This window comes from Cyprinodon variegatus, unplaced genomic scaffold, assembly GCF_000732505.1.
Source record: "Cyprinodon variegatus isolate N-32 unplaced genomic scaffold, C_variegatus-1.0 Scaffold616, whole genome shotgun sequence".
NCBI classification, from domain to species: domain Eukaryota; kingdom Metazoa; phylum Chordata; class Actinopteri; order Cyprinodontiformes; family Cyprinodontidae; genus Cyprinodon; species Cyprinodon variegatus.
In genome coordinates, this window is record NW_015151069.1 from 428,265 (window position 1) to 434,976 (window position 6,712).

The following is a 6,712-nucleotide window of genomic DNA, read 5'->3' on the forward strand; positions in this document are numbered from 1 at the left end:
CTTAGCATCACGCCTGGACAACATATTTCTAATATATGCAATGTTCCACAGATGAAAGAATAATTCTAGAAACCTCTTTGATATGGGATTAAAATGAAAAGTTCTGTCCAAAAAGAACACCAAGGTTTTTTTCTTTATTATCTGAAATCAATTTAATTCCATCCAAATGAAGTGACTGATTTCTTTTTCAATGACTCTGCTCCCAAGACAATAACATGCCTGTTGTCTATGTAATTGGTTAGTTAGATATACCTTAACTTCCTCTAGTTAATTTCCCTCAATTTTGATGATGTTGTGAAATCTTTGTTTCACAAAGAACATATTTTCTTTAACATAAAACAGTCCCATCATATGAGGTAAAAGAAAAGTTCTGCCCATAGAGATTTACATGTAATTGCAGGTTTTCTGGGATTACAGGACCCAAGAGAAACAAAAAAGAGAATGAATCATGAAAAGAGTGATTTCTTAAAAGACAGCACAATCTTACAAAACCCAAATGCATTACATAGGAGAAGTACAATAAACGGCATGTATTAAAACATCTAAATATGGTGTTCAAATAATATGTTTTAAATAACTTTCAGGTTCTCAGCTTGAATCACTGCTGGCAAAAAGTTAAAACCCATTAATCTGTGACTTACCTTCTTGGTTTACAACTCAGTTTTCATTCACAAGATATTTAATAACATACTTTTAGAAACACTTTCCAAAGTGTATGAATTATGCTCAGGAATGACACCTTTCTTTTGTCAAATGGAAGCCAATAAAATGTGGAAATGATCTTGGGAAAGAGAGGCCAAAGAGCAGGCTGTGCAGGCACAATGTCTTCACAAGTCATTTACACTTCCATGAGTCTTTTGAGGATATTTCATGCCAAATTACATTTCAGCATGTGGAGGTTCTTTAGATTGGCAACCAGGACATAATCGCAAAATCATCACCACTTAAAATGAAACAAAACCTCTAATTGAGAGTGATTGATGGGGAGGATTCAAAGAGTTGAGAGAAGTGTCTAACCTGCCAAGTTTAATAATCGCATTAATAATGGATACACGGTCAAAAATCAGGTTGACTTTATTTTCGCTGCCCGTTTGTCCTTTCAAAGAGGTACTTAGCTTTTCATTTTCAGAGAAAATGCAAGCATTAGGTCTTATTTGAGGGAAGATTGTGTTGTTTCTCCTGCAAGCCTCTTGTGGTAGACTGAAATGACCCCAGGTGACCTCTGGGAGTGGAACGCTTGTAAAAAATGACAAAACATGAATTAATAAGTCAGTATCCAAAACCAGAAGCTGTGTTAGCCCTAGAAATGTTGAGAGGTTTGACATTTAAAAGAGAAAGGGTCTTGAATTATTTGCTTAGGTTTAAAATGTGATATACACCTATGAAATCATAGGAGGCCTAGCTGGGTCCCCTCTTCCTGGAAAGGGTGAGGCGTCACTAAAGCAATAGAGACTGTACAAAGATGAAGACAGCTTCTTTCTAAATACACAGAGGTGCAATTCATCAGATAGTTTTTGGTGTAGAATACCACATAACTTATTATATTATGTTGTATTTTTAAAAAGACTAGTCATGTTACAGTACCTGCTCTACTATCTAACAAAAAAAAAAAAAACAAAGTATGCTTTCTTTAAAAACAAGAACCCTTATACTTTTTATGCGGGTTACATTTTGTTGGCTGTTGCATCAAAAAGGTTCCAGTTTATACAAGAAAAAGATATGTGCATTTCAGAGTTTTAATCTTCTTTTCATAAATCTGCCTAATAAATATATGGTTGCAAAAATACATGCTGGGGTTAATTTATTAGCCCATCCACCAATTGAAAATATGTCCAAAGTCAGACCTCAGGGGTCCCTGTACTGCAGGTTTTAGCTGTTTCCCAACGTATGCATGCCTGCTGAGTTCCATTGATGGCTGATTAAAAAAAAAAAAAGTTTGCTCAACTGCAGTTATCTAAATCGGGTGTGTAAAAAGGGATTTCTATTAAAACCTGCAGGACAGCAGCTCTAAAGGACTGACATATTACCCTTTCCTTGTCTGAAATCATGTTCTGGATGTTGCAGGCTCAGAATGGAAAGGCCAGACAACTCAAACAGCACTCATTCTGCAAGATCCCGCAGATTCCCTGGTAGGAAGAGATTTATAGTCTTTCAACTGGATGTCTCTTCCGAAAATGTTACATTTTGAAAAACATCTACAAGTTGGGGTTTAGTAGGTATCCTGATCAGTTTGATGTCTGAACAACTAAACCAGTCCTTTCATGCAGAGGAGCAAGTTTACCAAAAATAATCCAACTCTTCACCCTTTCTATTGAGCCGAATCCAGCCAAATTACTGCAAAGGCCATTTAAGCCACTAGTTACAGAGAAATTGATCTGTTGGTCTTGGTCACTTTGTCACGACTACAACCTATAGTTCATTTCATTGTGGCTGATTTCTTTCTTCAAAATACGTGATAACTACTAGAGAGCCTAATGCAGACATTGGTTTTGACAGATTTAGAGAAATCTGTCACTTTATTCCCATGGAGTTCAATCTAATTTTAAACCTAGCTGATTTGTAAGGAGCTTGATTTGTTTCAAAAAGGTTTACAAAGCATATAGCAGGATTTTCCTATATCCACATGTGCACCACTAGGTTTGTGCACAATAAAATTCACACATTTGTGTTACAAACTGTTTCCTCAGCATTGTAAAAAGTGTAAACAGTTTCTAAAATTTGAACTATTCAAATTGGACAAGCAATAATATACTCTGTCCACAGCTGGTGGAAGTGCATCCTCAAAATGCAAGCTAGGGACAGATCAGTCAGCGCGAGTGTATGGATCAATTTTACAGTGTGTATGACTTTTAAGACATTCTCTAATGGTGGAGGGATTCACAAATGTGATCAATAGTTCCATACTTGCTGGAACTATTTTTTTAGATTTTTTGCATGGCACAGTAGCTCATTAATTACTATATTAAAATATAGACTTACATTAACATTACATTCACTGGATTCTAAAAATGTATGGTACGTGGTTGTTATTTTTTGGACCAATAATAAACTCCCCGAAAGCTAGACCACCAGTGCCACCATGCAGCAGCGCATTGTGAAGCTCCTTGAGGTATTTGATAAAGCACTCTAAATATATGCAATTTACTATTTTCTTCCCATAACCATAGAGAATGACCTGTTGGATGGTGCCACCACCGATATATCATTAAATGATTTTATATGTTACTGTTTCAGTGGTCATGACTCAGTTATCTTTTTTGTTGCTTTAGAAAATTACAATTCTACACAACCAATTCTAAAAGGGGGGAAATGGTTTCCAATCCTTGGTGACCATTTGATGGTGGTAATTTGACTCTGGAGGTTTAAAGGCCACCAGAGATTTAAATGCAGTGGTTTGGAAAGCTTGACCCTTTAGTACCTGTCTTGTTTGAGGGAGATTTTAATCTGGTGTTTTTCACCTGTGGGGCCAATATATATGGTGTCTTGTTCCCTAGAAATGATCAGAACCATACTGATTCAATTATCATGATGTCGGCTTACAGCTGATTCTTAGATAAACTATCATCCAAATGCTTCACCCACTGCAGACCTGTTTTTCTTTGCCAATCAATTTCCGAAGTAGTAGTCTGAGATCACCTCTGAGGATGATTCAAACCTCCTGTGTCTGGCTGTGAATGCTATGCGTGTCTTGATTATTTTGTCTTCCTTCTGGATCTTTAGGTCTGTTTGTTGATTCTGAGCCTGATTCGTCTTCAGAGCCGGATCTGGTTTGGTCTGCTTTGTCTGGCCAAGCTTTGCCTTGAACACACAAACGTCGTTGGTCAGTGAGCAGCGCAAGGCATCACACAGCTTTCAGTCCCGTCTCAATGTGAATACTTTAGTGGTTGTGGTGATTTCAGCTTCTCTTTCTAACATTTTCCTCTCAAAATGTATAGAGGAATATAGGAAGAGTCTTTGTGCTTCGGAAGTTGTGACACAAATGGAAGTATCGCAGAACCACAGGTTTCCAACCACAAGGTCCAGTTTAACTAAGCAGATGCAAAATAAAGGAGCTGCATCATAAGAGAGGAAAAAGATGACTGCTGGTGCTTTGTAGAAAAGAAATATCCCCTTATTTTAGTTTTCAGATTAAAAATAGACTTGTAGATTTTGGACCTTTTAGGATAAATCGCTATTTATTGGCAGACATTAATGAAAACCTTAGCATAGGGGATTTCTGCTACCTTTTTTTTTTAACTAATAGTCGGTATTGCACTTTTATGAATGTTCTGCCTCATTGGAAGTGACTTTTTGGACACAGGGTTCTACTACCGTGCTTCAAAGCTAATCTGTGTGGAATTAGAGTAATGGCTCATTTTTTCCCTCATTAAGCTTTCTTCTCTTTCCATGATGCATTCACTGTCTTGTTACGGATATGTAACCAACGGCAGTTGTTTGGACAGAAACACATGAGTAAAAGCTGATGGAAACCATAACCAAATCTGAAAGTGGTCTCAGTGGGACCTTCTGCTAAAGGAAGATTTTTAAAGCAAATTAAAATAAAATGGTCTAATTTAATCACAAAGATCGGCTTTGTTTTTTGTTACTGGAAGGGTCACGCCTTGTTTTTAGTTACCAACCTTAATGTAGACAGTTAAAACTTATTGTTTTTGGTTTAAATCATGTTTAAACAAAAATGTGGTGCATGTAAACATCATGCTGATCTAAAAAAGCTAAAAAAAATACACCAGTCTTTGACAAAACAAACATACCATTGCTGACAACTTGATTATTTGATTAAATCTATTCCTTTGTGGTCTAAAACTAACAACTGACTGACTCAGTAGCACCACTAAAATGTGTTTTTCATTACTATAAACACAAATCTGGTTGGATCAGTCAGATTAAGTGTATTAACCTTCTGTAAAAAAAATAAAAATAAAACAGACAATAACGAACTAATTCAAGATTTCTGACTTCTGTCTGAAGTACTTGTATCAAATATGTTTCTGTCTAACTCTTTATTAGATGCAACGTTCAAGGGATTTTTATCACAACAAATCTGTTACACAAACACCCACTCATCATTAGGCTTTTGGAGACCTTTCTAAAGTTTAAAATAGGCATTATGGTAAGGGGCAAAAAGGGGATAAACCAAACTTCTTGTTGTTCCAAGTAGAGTGGTCAAGGTAATTTTTAAACATTTCTGATCTAATGGGATTATTTTCCACAGCCCTATAGAGCAAGTCTGAAAAGGGAAAATTAAGCAATAGCCATGTAAACAAAAACACCTTTTGGTATCAGAGTTCATAAGGCTAATAGGCAGGCTGAATAGAAAGGTAACAGGAGCTCAAGCAAACCAAAGGGTCTAACAGGGTATCAGTGTACCTAAAAAAAAAAAATTAATTACACATCAACTACAATCATATGCAATATTTTAGACTATCAGAATAAAGTTTTATTGTAAATTTAAAGGTAGTTTTTAGAAATAACCTTTAAGAAGGTATTACACTTGCTTTCATCAAGCCCAAGTTAATATTATGGTGCCTTCATGTGGTCTCATAATTATGGTAAGCTGACATGAAAATTGCACATGAACACCCACTCATATCGTAATTTCCACTGGAAAGCTGGAACGATTGTAGAAACCTGAGTTGCAGAGATGAGGTCAGCTTTGACCTTTTCAAAATGGCGGAGAGCAGACAAACTAGTCTCCATGGTAAATACTGGATTGTTAAGTGTTCTCTCCTGTTGTGATTGTAACCTACACAATGCTGTGACATATTTTTTAAAAATGTATCACCATTTAAACTTGTGTTGTTTTTAAAAGACCTTTAGTGTTTGATTTTATAAGATGCTAGCTAGCAGTCAGTAGATTGATTTGATATATGCTCTTCTTCCTGGAGCAGATGAACTAGGGAGTCTTTTAGTGTCTTGACCAAGTTGCAGGTGAGAATAATCTTTGCGTCCAACATATTTTCTTCTTTACCAAAACAAAAGCACTTGAACACAGTGTGCTGGTAATTTTCACTTTACAAGTGGAAAAGATCTTTTCCAGACCACATGAAGGCAGCAGTAAAATCTATTTTTTATTGTACTGATGTAACATTTTAATGTTAAATCTCCATTAGCTGTATGTCATGTGCTGTGATTCTGGACTAAAATACAGACTGACACTTATGACGTGAGTATAACAATTTAAATATAATGTGGGCAAATGAACAAAGGACCACGTGTGGAGAGATGAGGATAAACTAAGGAACCAATGAATATTGGCAACTGACTAAGAGCTTGAATAAGGACAGGTGTAAGAAAATAGAGATAATGAGAAAACACAGATGCATGGAATCAATCAATTACCTGAAGGCTCTGAAATGTATAAATGGGAAAAAATACAAAGAAGAAACTAAGAACAAATAATACAGAAATATTGAAAAGGGAAAGTAAAAGGCATAACTATTTAAAATCCTACACAACACAGAAAAGAAAAGGCAAAACAACTAGACATCTAAACAAATAAAACAAATAAGGTAAACTGCAACTGGCAAAAAAAACAAAACACACAGAAACAAAAAAAAAACTATATACCTTGAAAGGCCTTACAATCTACACAAAAAAAAAACATCATAATTAACAGGAGTAAAGGTTCTAAGACATCAATCGATGTGTAATGAACCCTTTAACACCATTCTAATGTATTAGATAAAACATTATAGTAGAACATTTAGAATGT